Raw genomic sequence first — 14,122 nt, forward strand, 5'->3', positions numbered from 1 at the left:
TGTTGTTTATTATTAGAAAGTCTGTTAGTAAAATTAGAATACATATCCTGGACAATATGAGGTAAATTGTAGGGGAATGCGAATAACATAGACCCAGACCCAAATAAACATATTTGCTTCTATTAATAATTATCCTGATAATAACCCATGGATTTAGATAATATTTTACTTCATATTAGTTGTTTATATAATAAAATAAAAACATAAAACAATTAAGGTCAAGTAGAAAATGAAGTTGATTTTTATACAAGATTATGTCCAATATGCAATGTTACTTTACAATAGCATATAATGAAATATAAAAAATAAAAACTAACAAGCAATGCAAAGTAAATAAACATAATACTAGTACAAAGTAGGTTCTAGAGTACCGCAAGGAACAATAATTTGACCAGCACTCTTCTCCTAGCAACATCAGTGACATCCTAATTGAAATTGACTAAGAACGTCGACTATTCGCAGATGACTATATGCTACTGATTAATCATAACCGAGCCTGATACTAAGATGTTGCAAATGACATTAAAAAAGCTTGGACGATGGGTTCGAAAATGTGACATGCGATTCCAACTTAACAATGAACCATATGCTTATTGACAAGAAAGAAAAGACATAAAACCAAAATGTCGTATTTACTAGAAGATGCTATGTTAGAAAACCTCAATCAAACAAAATATTTAAATCTCACAATTACATATGATCTGAAGCGGAACCTTCAAATTTAACTCGAACTTTATGCCAATAAAGACGTATCTTATCTTGTCATCTTGCCCATAAAATGCGGAAGAACTCGCTAACAAAGGTTTAGTAAGACCTATTTTAGAATACGCTTGTACAGTACGGGACCCCAATTCCCAGGGTTTAGAAGATGAAATTGAAAAGATTTCGCAAAACGAGCAGCTTTGTTTGTTACATCTAATTATGACTATATGCCAGGAAGTATGACCTCGATATTGAATAATTTGTCTTGCAAACCATTATAAATACGTAAACATAGATTAGATTTTTACTACAAAGGTCTAAAAGCAAAGCAGATGTACCCTTCAATAGTTTAATGAAGCTTAAAAGAACCAGAGAATAAATCAAGACAATATACATATATATCATGCGATAGTTACAAATTCAGCTTATCCCCCCCAAAAAAAAATATTAACCACAACTGTTTAATCCTCAGAAAACCCAATTAAGAAATCTAGTGGGGACACGTTTTTTCATAAAGTAAGTTCTTTTTGTTGTTGTTATAGGGTTTAACGCCATTTTTCCGCACACAATAGGCTATACATGGCGGCCAATATTAATGGTGGAAGAATAACCCCTGAAAACCCCGGAAAGAACCACCGACCCACGAGAAGCTACTGGCAAGCTTTCTCACATACCAACATTGGCTGAATCCGAGACTCGAACCTACGCAGACAGAGGTGAGATGGCAGTGATCCGTAACGGAGAGCACTTTAGACCACTCGGTTACTCGGGGACCCCAGTTCTTTCTGTAATGAAGCAAACCCGTCATTATGATCTAGCACCAAAATTATTATGATACACGAAGAACGAGCTGATAAGACTCAGTTTTGTACATCCTACTCTGCGACCGCTTCGGTGGCCTAGTGGATAGAGCGTCCGCCTCGGATGCGGGAGGTCGCGGGTTCGAAACCCGCCCGAGTCATATCAGAGAGACAAATGGTACAAACGGCTGCTTCGTTATACGCTCAGCATTACGAGGTTAGTGTTAGGACTTGTCGGCCTAGTGTCAGGATAATGTGACTGGGTTGGACATCATGCTACATATCTACCATATGATTCCTCAGTGCTAGAGATCACTGTAAACCACCACACATCGTAGCGATATGACTGAATATTTGTTAAATCTACGTTATAAATCCAAATCACACACACACACACAGCCTAATCTGCGAACCTATCACTTTTCACTACAAGAGACACGAAATGATTGTTTACATACAATTAAAAGTTAAGTCATAAAGCTGCTTTTATATACTGCTAAGACGTTTTCTTGTTCATGTAAAACCTAATCAGATCCAAACTGAATCTATACTTTACAGTCACTATCAAAACTTAAATTCAATTTCGACCAATTGACATTATGTCAATTAGCCCGTATACGTGTATATTGGATTCGCGGTACTAATTATATGAACAACTATGGACCAATCTAGAAATGGATGACCATAGCATAGAGTATATTAATTTGAATGGCCCATAATTAATATTGAAATGTAAAGTTTTTGGAAAAGAAAGTGACAATATACTTTTGATGTAAATTTTTTTATTTTATAGGGTTGACTTTGGTGCTAGCAGCTGATTCGTTGGGCACGGTATATATAAAGCATTTCATGCGCATGAAGATGACAAAAATATTGTTGTAGCCGGACATTTTGTTTTCACCACAAGGGCTCGTATCGTTGCTTACAAGTGACCTGTCATACATGTACTATATAATAACTACAAGGGAGAACATTTGTCTCCTTGCTCGCGCGACCTAATTAGGAATAAACGCTGATCTTTAAAGTTACGCTTTGCGTAGCTTAATAAATTTGGTACCGATATCTAGCTCAGGCAGTCGACTGTGTATCCGTATCAAAAGTTGGACTTAATATCATATCATTAAGGAATATCAAGTCATTTTCCCACGCTACTGCTCGACATGGCCGTGATTGCGCCCGCTTAATATGTGAGATCCCGCTGCAAGGAACACTGTCCTCTCATTGGTTAAAATAAAATGATATCCTGTACTTATTTATAACCGATTTTGGAGTTGGCCAATGAGAAGGTAGTATTTCACTCAGCGCGTTGTTCTTGTGTTGGTTTTACTTCTTTATGTTACTTATTTTAAGACCAATGAGTCCTAACAAGCCAGATAACTTTGAAAATATTACTGTTAATTTTGACCTGAGTAGCAATAACAAGAACAACAATATGTTGTTGTTATACAAATATAATATATTCAATCTTATTCAATCTTAAATGATACTAATAATTTCAGTTGAATGTTCATTTATAAGAAATTAATTGATTCAGTTTTCGGATCCTTGGGGAAATGCATTCAGGGTCACTCACAGATAGTCGTATTGCATCATAGTGATTGCTGAAATGAAGGAAACCATCGGGATATGTTTGTTGTTGTTGTTGTAGTTGTTGTTGTTGTAGGGTTTACCGCCATTTTTCAGCACAAGAGAGGCTATACATGACGGCCATTATTAATGGTAAAGGAAGAACCCTGGAGTACCCTGGAAAGAATCAGCGACCCACGAGATGCTACTGGGAAGCTTTCTCGCATACCCACATTGGCCGAACCCGTGACTCGAACCCACGCAGATAGAGGTAGTATTGCAGTGACCCATAATGGTTAGCGCCTTAGAGCACTCGGGGCCCCTGAGTATGTTTCAAAAGTACACTCCCATAGCTACATGTCTAGAGGGCAACGCCTTGTGTTTATTTTTTTTTTTTGGTGCGTGGAGGTGCTGTGTATATTTTGCATGCATGAAGCTATTCTTTCATGTAACTATGAAACTGTTTTTATTATATACCTAACTCGATACCTTATGCAAAATCTCTTAATGGAGGAAATAAAGATCAGTGAGCGAGGAAATAGTCTATACATAAGTATTGTTAATGTCAGGGGTGTTAGAAAGAAACATGTCGATACGACTATTAACTTCGGATGGTAGAGACAATATAAGTTTAAAAATGTCTTCCCTAGTGACTATGTCCAATTGATATCATTTCTGTATAGAAGTACATAGACATCAAGGCAAACATTGCATATAATTTCATTACGTTTTACTTATATATATTTGATACTGGTGAAATGGCTATGTTTTGCTCCGGTTTGGTTGGGGTGTAGTGAAATGTGATTAGGTACGAGTAGGGATTGAGTTTAGGTATAATCGATTTTTATAATCATGTCCCCCCAACACAAAACCTTCCAACCCGATCACCTTCTATCCGAGTTTGAGCTGAGTCTCTTTTGACGGAAGTGCATCCAGTTTTCCCACTGGACTGTTTTATAGTAAAGTTTACATAGAACGTATAATCCACACACCCACCCGTCCACCCCGACCTCCCCATTATATTTTGGTCATAGATTTAACACTGGTGTAGTGTATAACACGAGAAACACGTTGGCCAAGTGTGTTAATCAACAACATTCGTAACTTCAGAATGGTTGATTATTAGAAATTTACACACAATGACCTCCACTGATGTTTAAACTCTGCTGATAACCGTTGTATATTTCTTCAAAGTTACAAATCGGAGATCACGTCTGAGTGTTATGGTATTTTGACGTAACAAAAGTTTCTCTCATACATAATGCAAGAGTCAATTAGGAAAGGAACCCGGAGTATTAACGCATGTTAAAGCACTTTGTTTATTTGTTTGTTTTGTTGTTGTTTTTGTTGTTGTGTTTTCTTAAATTCTAGCCCGAAATTCGAGTCACCCGAAGCGAGCGGGATGAGAATATTTTAATTTTAAAGGCGAGCATCTTAGACCACTCGGGTACCTGAGCCCATGATTTTCCTTTTCTATTTGTTAAATTGTTATTCAGAATGTTTCTTTCCTCCCATTCCTGGCGGGGAAGCCTTGGAGTTCCTATCTTAGGGCTCCTCTCTTCTACTGCAAGAGGTATGTCTGACTGCCCTTTCTGGAAATGCACCAACCCCTACCATCATTCCCCCCTTCTGTGTTTCGGCGAATTTCTAATTTACTAGGTCTATTGCCCGTCCTTGGACGGGAATAAAAAAAAAGTAAAATATTTTGGGATCAGCGACTTTAATAAAAATACTTAAACATACAAATACAAATAAAGTTTTGAAAGAATTGTGATTCCGCCGCTCGTTTCGAACTCGCGACCTCTTGATTGGCAGCCTGGATTTCACAGAAAAACAAATGAGGGTGTTGTATTTTGATTGCCCGTCCGAGGACGGGAATTACAAAATAAATAAATAAACTGGGGGGGAGAGTTTAAAAGAAGTTTGAAGATAAATACAAAAAAGTAATTAAAAAAATATATTGCGAATGCCGGTACGAGTTTCAAACATGTGACCTCTTGTTTGGCAGCCGGAACATATAAAAAGACAAATATGTTTTTTTGTATGTATAAGATATACCAGGGTTTCTACGATGCCGTGGTATTGTTTTTTTTTTGTTTTGTTTTTTTTTTCTTTTTTTAAAGTCGGAAAAGATGTTCTACCACATCTGATCAAGACATCTGTAATGCAATTTATTATTTCTTTGTATAGCTCTTTGCTATTTTTATCCGTTGCGTATAGTACGCTTTCTATATGTAAGGTACGAAGCTGAGTTTGTCTTTTGCAGTTAATTTCTTTCTCTCTTTATTTGTTTTTCACTTCAATATCGAATGACTTTTTTGCGTATAAACTTTGTTTTACAAAAAGTGATATACGGGTAATTTTTTAAAATATCTTCTAAATGCTACATCTCCATTTAGCCAAACAAATATTTTTATTCAGTCCATATTTTCTTGATCTGACTTTATATTAAAGGGCTGTAGTTTTGATATATTTCATTTTTGTTGGTGGTTCTATTAATTTGGTTATATTATTGTTTCTGTATATCCCATGCATTTGTTCAACGTATACACAAATAAATATATATTTCTTTTACACAGACTCCCCTTTAGTTTGATTTTTAAAGCTTTTTCAAATATTTTCCAAGTTATAATGTCTAAGATGTTGGATTATTTAGTCATCCCTCCATCATTATTTATGAGTTTCGCTGCGGAGGTAATGTAACTTCCCTCCCTATATGAACAGGATTCTTTATTTGTCAAAGGTATCTATCATACTGTCCTTTAAATCTACCTAGTTAAACATATACCATATGTTAATATACATATGTCTGAGAGACCTGTATTAGATCCATTATATTCAAATTTGCATGTGCCTACATTTGTAAGTTAGTTCATAGTTTTTCTCAATTGTGTTGAATTTGTATACTCTTATCCCCCCACACACAAACCTCTTACACGTGTCGTATAAAGTTCTGGTTCGAGTCCAGGGTTGTTCTCCCACCAGTTACTTATTAACAGAATTTCAGTTTTTTGCATGATTAATTTTAGATTCTGTTGCTTTCCCGAAGTCAATAAATTCCTTTTCTAAATGTTTGAAGCTGTAGGCATCGGATGTAAAATTTGTATTAGTCACGAACATGTTGTACAATTTTTAGTTCCTTGTTGAGGTTTGTGAGTGAAATTCCCTTTATATTTTTATTGTTATGTATTTTTATTCGGAGGGCTTCCATTGCTATTACAAATAATATCGATAAGGAACAATCCTGTCTGGTAGAATGTTCTATATTAAATTTCATCGTGCATATATAAGAAACTATATCTATGTACCTATACTAAATTCTGTCAAAAGCCTTTTCTTGATATATAAGATCAAGGCCCCTCCTCTCTTTAGTTTCCAAAAAATCAATCGCTGTTTTTAAGGTTAGAATTTTGTTTTGAATATAATGTTAATTATGTTTCCGACACATGTTTTAATTCTGTTACAAATGATCTTACTACGTATTTTATAGTCTGTATTTAAAAACAATATCGATATCCAACTCGTTATTTCTTTTATATCTCCTTTTTCCTTGAACATAGGTGTTTCTACCCCTTCTTTCATCGTGGACGTCATTTCATTATTTAATAGAATTTTAACTTATCATATCCTTAATATTGGAATTAAGATATATTGTAAGGTAATAAAGAAATATGTCGTTAAGCCACAAGAAACAATTGATTTTTCTTTATGATGTTGCTTGAATGCTGCAATTATTTAATTTGATATTATAAGTTTTTCGCATTGAGACCTAGAGTCCTGTGGGATCTGCGACAATTCTATATTCCCATCCTATTCTTCTATCACCTCCCCCCCCCCCCCCGTGATATATTTGTGTAGCGTTTAATTCATTTTAAAAGCTGTATATTTCTTCCATTTTTTGTGTTGGTTTAGTTTTGGTAACGTTATTTTTATTAGTTTTTCCAGATGCCTGCTATTTCCTTTTCTTATTTCTTCCATGATTTTCATCCTTCTTGCATTTATATATAAATTGGAGGATGCTCCTGCCCTTATTTTGTGCCAGTTAATTTGTAATCTAATAAAGCTTCCTACTTTCATCACTTTTATTGTATCCTCTCCTTTTTGTATTTTCTTCTTAATTCCCTTCCCCCATAAGTATGGCTTTGTATTATTTGTCTTCTACAACTGAGTTGTTTAATTGCTATAGGTTCTGACCCAAGCTTGCCCAGCTTCACTTGGTAACAGGTAAATCGTAGATAAATTAAAGGTCGAATAATTCAGTTTTCTTGTATTCTTTGCAGATTTGACTGCATTATACGAATCTTTATTTCAGGATGCCTGAAACGGCTGCGATCAGTACACGTACTGATGAAAATAAAATTCAAACTTTCGCTTGCTATTATGGTGTATTTTTGTAACAGCTAGCAAAACTGTACATGAATTGGACGCTGACGACTACATTTGAAACTATCGAAGTCTGCCAAGTCTAAAAGTGTCATGAAACTTTTTAAAAAATCATGTATTTATCAGTAAATTGTTTAAAGATAGTATATATCCTATGTGTTGTGCCCTTGCCACACAACTTTGGAAATAGTTCGGAGAGCTTCTCCATTTACCATCATGGATATAAAATAAAGGTATGCTGTTTGTCGATAGAGAGTATTTGCTTCTATCGAGGGAATAATGAATATATTTCATTAATTTAATTTTTTGTGGATGGAATATATCAGTTATTCACTTAGTACTAGCCGGTTTTACTATATGTTCCGCTGGAAAGTATTGGCTAGCAAAATGTATAATAAATTGAAGTAGAAGCTCTCTTAGTGGATAATGTCAGCTGATCACCATTTACTTTCTGCTATGTTTTTCATGATATCTGTATAGAAAATAGTAGTAGTAACAGAGCCTGCTTTTCGGCCGATTAGGTCCCGCATTCAAGGTGCCCCACGCATTAGTAAATTTTAAAAATATATCTACAGAGAGAAAGTAACTTCAGATCGATGGAAGAAATGTTAAGTTCGATATTGTATAAAACTTGTTTAAAGGTTTATTTCCAAATGCAGTGCACACAGGAGGCCCCTCGCGTACATCCAGTGGTACCGCGAAATAATCCAAATCCAGCCACGTGTTTGCTAAGGCCACTGCTTAGTAATAACATAGTTCTCTTTGATAACTCAAAGTTGATTACACATAATCAAAAAGAAAAAGAAAATTATTTTGCTGGATTTCAACCTGGTACACCTGCATGACATGTGGATATGTTTATCATTAAACTAAGAATATTACGAAAATACTATCCGATGTTCTTATTCATAATGTTATCAACGTCTATCGATTACATTAGGACAAACACCAGTTTAATATGATTGTTTGGTTGGTTTGATGGTTGCATGGTATGTGTACAACACCAATTTATGTGGCTCTACATGACGGCCAGTATTTGTGGTGGAAGAAGAACCAGAGAGGAACCACTGACCCACATGAAGCTACTGGCAAGCTTTCTCGCATGCCCGCGTAGGTAGAGTCAAGACTCGAACCCATGCGGACGGAGGGTAGTGACAGTGATATAATAAATGTGAGCGCATTAGACCACTCGGCCACCCGTGACCCCATTCATAAATGACTCCACTGAATTATGGAAAAAATATTTTAAATGGGAAATCTGCTGATTCGCAGAACAGCATATAACAAAAATACGTACAATCATCTGAAATTCATGTACATAATGATTGCTACATACAGTTAAAAGAATATAAAAATTAAACAACAATCACTCCTACAAAATATTTGCAAAATCGATCTATATCTAAATAACCACACCTATCTTTAAGATTAAACCTTTATTCAGTCCGAATTAAAACCATTACGCTATTCCGGATTACGGACAGTTATTCTAGTCCGGTTTAATAAGTATACTAAAACAGTCGCCTGATTACGAGAAGTGATCACATAAACCAATATTGTATGGATGTTGACAGCGGAAACCCTATATTCAGACCGTCCGATGCTTGCATTCACTTTATTACCGTCTCGCTGGTAATCGTAATAGCTAAGTACACTGTATATAATACTGTTAGGTGACACATATAAATTATACCTGACCGAGATATATAATAAACCTTTGGGCGACACATGAACCATTCGGCAACCGGTCGCCCAAAAATTGGGTTTTAGCATGAGCGTACATAGTTTTACCTTTCAGCGACAGCAAATGGGCGACAAAAAAATGTATGTTTGTCACTTATTTTATTTTACCACTTTTTCGTGTATTTTCATATTCCATTCAGTATTCTATACAGTATTCACTATATAGGCACAATCATGACCCACACATATTCAGTATACAACGGTGTCGCTGAAAGGTTGCAATTTAGACGCTGTCGCCGGAAGGTCGGATTTGTGCATATATGTATGTATATATATATATATATATATATATATATATATATATATATATATATATATATATATATATATATATATAACAGCACACATTCAATACGGTTTCCCAACGTTTCGGACTAAGTAATACCTTCGTCAGAGGAGGAAAAATCAGATACGAAACAAACACCTGACCGAAAATCAAGGTAACATTATGGATTCCTGCATACTAGAAACATTTGCGGCAATTTACAGCAAGTAAGTGGCTGTAATTGTGACAAGGTTGCAAAGGTAAATTTAGATTTTTGTTAATTTCGGTTATAATCCCCATGCGTTTTCAACTGTATTATCCTGTATCGTTCCTTATGTGTGCGTTCTGTGTCTGTCCAACCTAGGTTAGATTCAACGACTTGACCGAATGTTTATTTCAATTTGTAGTGGTTGGCGACTTTCGCGTTGATTTATATATAATTTTCATATCACACTTCATATATTTTTGTGAAAGAAATATGTTCACAAATGGTGTGAGTGAGAAATCAACTCATGGTATCTTTTGGGAAACACGTACTCAAATTCCATTAAATGCTATTTATTGACAATAGAACACATGGAGATCCAAACACGTAAAGCTGCGTTGTATTCATATTTATATATTATTTTTTCAATATAATGAGTAGGAAACATTATTTTTACTGTTGTATGCATACAATTTAACTGTCTTTCCTGACAATGCCCACCAGTTGCAAAATTTGCTCAGTACGCTGCATGTATATTGCCTAAAGGGGAAATTAAAATTCAATATGGCAAAAAAGCAAAAGTGATTGTATTTCGAAGAAGTGGTTATCTTAGAAGTTGCGAAAGATTTAGTTGGACCCAACATAGGTAAAGATTGAAGCATAGTATAAGTATCTATGATGTATATTGTTTAGTAAAACTTTCGACTATAATGCGAGAAAACTCTTTGCAAGCACTGATGGTTACGCATATTTTGAAGCAAAATCTTTCACAATTTGGACGACTACCTCAAATTGCAAGGCTTCATCTGTTTGACTCAAAGCTATCTCCCGTTTATAACTATAGGGTTGAGGTTTGGGGATTTTTTGATGTCAATGATAATGAAAATGTTAATTTGCAATTTTGTAAATTAATTCTTGGTATGTCTTAGTCTACGCCAAATGCATTCGTATATGAAAGAATTAGGAAGAATTCTTATAGAATGTATAGATCTAAACCAATTTTAAAATATTGTCTTAGAGTTTTAAAAATGCCAGGAAACAGATATCCTAAACGGTGCTGCTATTTGCAGTTAAAATGGGGTTATTTTGATTGCTGTGCTAAACTTATGGAGAAGCATCTATTTTCATACAGATTTGGTGTACTCAGTGCAAAAAGGATGAAAATATATTTGTAATGGGGTTAGTTTGATTGCTGGGCTAAACTTATGAAAATATGATGAAAATATATTTTTTATTTAGGATTATTTAGTCAAAGAAATGAAGATATCAGTCACAAGCTGCACGATATGATTACGGCAATGGAAAGAGTACATTTTTGTTGATCATTGAGAAAAAAATTCAAAAATCTAAAATGAGTTCCATGTATTCCTGCCTGTATTCAATATTGAAAGTTACGAAGAAAATGAATACGTACCACCTTTGTATATGAAAGTCCAACTTATACAAATTTAGGACCTTTATACAAAATTATACTATAACAATCTGATGGTTTATTTAACAATATTTACTATAACACAACTAAAGATTAGATAAGCCGTTCCATTAGAAAAGACTGCTACATAGGTATTAGATCAATATCACAAAACGTCTGCTTGCTCAATGTAGGCGATATGGTTCTTTTTAATCTATATTTTGTGATCACTCTGTATCATGCATTTGCATTTCATTCGAATATAACCGACATACAATGACGATTAACTGCATGTATAACATTTCAAGTGGATGCGATGATTTTCATGTTACTTACTTAAACACCTTTTCCACTGCACGATGAAGATGTATGGATATGTATTATGGGTCAATGGCCTGTACTGCAAATAAACTCTTTTATTATATTATCGAAGCTACTAATTTGCTGTAATAGTATTTGGTATATATATACATATATATATATATATATATATATATATATATATATATATATATATATATATATATATACCACTTAAGATAATACCAAAACAGTAGCCGATCTTCCCTTGCTAGATCTAAAAAGTAAGAACATTCGTCATCATTCCACTTTTGTTTGTAACTAATTATACCTATTTAAGACGTAAATTTTGTAATAGAACACGAGTTGTTGTGGTTTTATTGTGTTTTTGTTCATTTCAGGATATGTGCCCTTGAAAAAGAAATCGGTAGATTCCGATAGCGGTTGGGCTGGTTTCGTGACAGTTTGCACTGTTGTTTGTCAGTTTTTCTGTCGTATTATTTTTCTTCCAGACTAACATGACCTTTGAAAAGATTACTTGCTGTGTGATTTGTAACTTGCACTCCATTAGTAAAATCTACTGATACATTTACAAATTCTAATGCTGATAATAGTGGCAGAAACCTGCAAAAGAGAAGAGTATCTGAAATGAAATGCTAGCGAATTGCTTGCACCGCACAAGGAAAAAGTAACATTGTTATTTAAAAGGACTTTGCCCGGTACAGATAACTGCCTCTGACTGGACAAAATATAGTTCAATCAGATTACAAATCAAGACAATCAAAGATACCCGATGATATCAATGTTATTGACGACCTCGGTTTATACTAATGTACTGATGTACTATGCAAGACGATAAGTACATCCATTCAATTGGCTCAGATCCAGTATATACATTTTTGTATCCACATATCAACCACATTTTAAAATACCTTAAACAATAATATTCACATTATTATTCGTAAAGAAATTCAGTGGGCTCTTACCAATATTAATATTTGGTCTTATACACAGTATCGTGTTAGGAGGTATACATTTTACGTTTAACTTGTCAGTCAAATAACGGCAAGCAGTTTCTTAGCGCCGTTGTGTAAATCGTTTAATCATCTTACAAAATATACAAGTACAGACTCCGTCAGACAGCACAGTCAGTTTAAACTAAATAAAATAAATGGTGGATAAATATTATAATTGTCACATTATCAATGACTTTTACATGTTTACTTTGCATGTTCATGAATATTTCCGACTTACTCTTACTACTACTACTATTGCTACTATAACAACAACAACAACTACTACTACTAATAATAATACTAATATAATAAAAATACTACTACTATCTCTAATAATAATAATCTGTTTTCATCAACAGAAGCATATTTATTTAGTTACAATACATCTCTACATTTGAAATAAATGTACAAGAAAGTTGAATATAATTAGTAAATGTCTACAGCGTTAAAATCTATTGCATAAACAAAGCAAAATAAAAGAGACTACAAATTTCTAAACTCGTATCATAATGTTATCAAAACAATGTATCACAGCCACCACTGAGAAATGTATTCGCATTGGATACACAAAACACCCAAACCCTATTTTTATATATCTGTCTATTTAGATATCTATCCATCTATCTGTCTTTTTTCTTTCTTTGTATATTGTGTATATAACTACTCAGCTGTACTTACAAACGTTTTCACTTCCTTCGTTGTATTTGCTTTAAAAAAGTGGACAATGGTACATTAATTTCCCACTGCAAACTATATCAATATCTTGTAAACTAATCGAATTAAAGCAATGTATTATAAATTTGTATTGCTTTCGAATGCGGAGGAACATTGAATATATTTAGGTCATATCTCCCGAAGTATCGGATGTGATGATTTAGGAGATTTAGCCCGAGTATTAAACAATGCATGCTGGTGAATATCTACTTCCTGAGATCTTGTTTAGCGGTACTTTTAGTTAATGAATTAAATCCAAGTAATATATAATATACATGTAATCTTCGAGAAGCATGTGTCTGAATATAAACACAATACCAAGATTCAATACGACGTATGATTTTATTTCTCAACCAGACAGCTCTACCACACAGATGCTGCATAATGTATCTGAAGTGTCTATATATTCCTTGTCTATTAGCATACTAAACATGGTCACTCACTCTGAATTAGTTTTGACAAGTTTCCCTTGCAAGAAAAAGAAATATAAAGAGATAGATTTAGGTATTATTGGTATGCATTTAAAGGTAATTAAATAGTCTTTAGAATATGAGCTTTTGGTGTGGTTGTCACCGTGTATTTCGGTGACAGTGCGCAGTCAGTAATAAGGCCTTGTTGATGATCCCGAAGTAAAAGTAAATTTGTGTTCCATTGCACATTGAATGGGGTTTAAATTATAGCCTCTGAAATAAATGCCGGTAAGCCTATGACAAGAACTTATTATTTTAGATCAACATATGAACACTACAGTTACTAATCTAGTCTTCAGCTGGTCATCCATACACTTACAGATCTATAAGATGTAAAAGAAGGGAATGCTATTGCAGTCAAATCCATTTTAAACATACCTAATACTTCCTCTACTGTACCTATCCACTATAATATCCCCACCATTATCTTATAAACAAAACAAGACAAACCAATCCTCCCTACCGTCTATAACCATAATAAACATAAACCTGAAGTGAGATGAGAGAGCAAGCTAGGAATGTTCACACATGCAAACATTGGTATATA

At 34.2% G+C, this 14,122-nt stretch overlaps 1 non-coding gene across 1 annotated transcript; it reads left to right on the forward strand.

Moving 5' to 3' along the window:
- Positions 1 to 1,590: 1,590 nt before the first annotated feature.
- Positions 1,591 to 1,663, forward strand: Trnap-cgg (transfer RNA proline (anticodon CGG)). Its single transcript has one exon. It is a non-coding gene; the product is annotated as a tRNA-Pro (tRNA).
- The last annotated feature ends 12,459 nt before the right edge of the window (positions 1,664 to 14,122 follow it).

This window comes from Sinohyriopsis cumingii, unplaced genomic scaffold (genome assembly GCF_028554795.1).
Source record: "Sinohyriopsis cumingii isolate HCF-2022 unplaced genomic scaffold, ASM2855479v2 utg000360l, whole genome shotgun sequence".
Lineage (NCBI taxonomy): Eukaryota > Metazoa > Mollusca > Bivalvia > Unionida > Unionidae > Sinohyriopsis > Sinohyriopsis cumingii.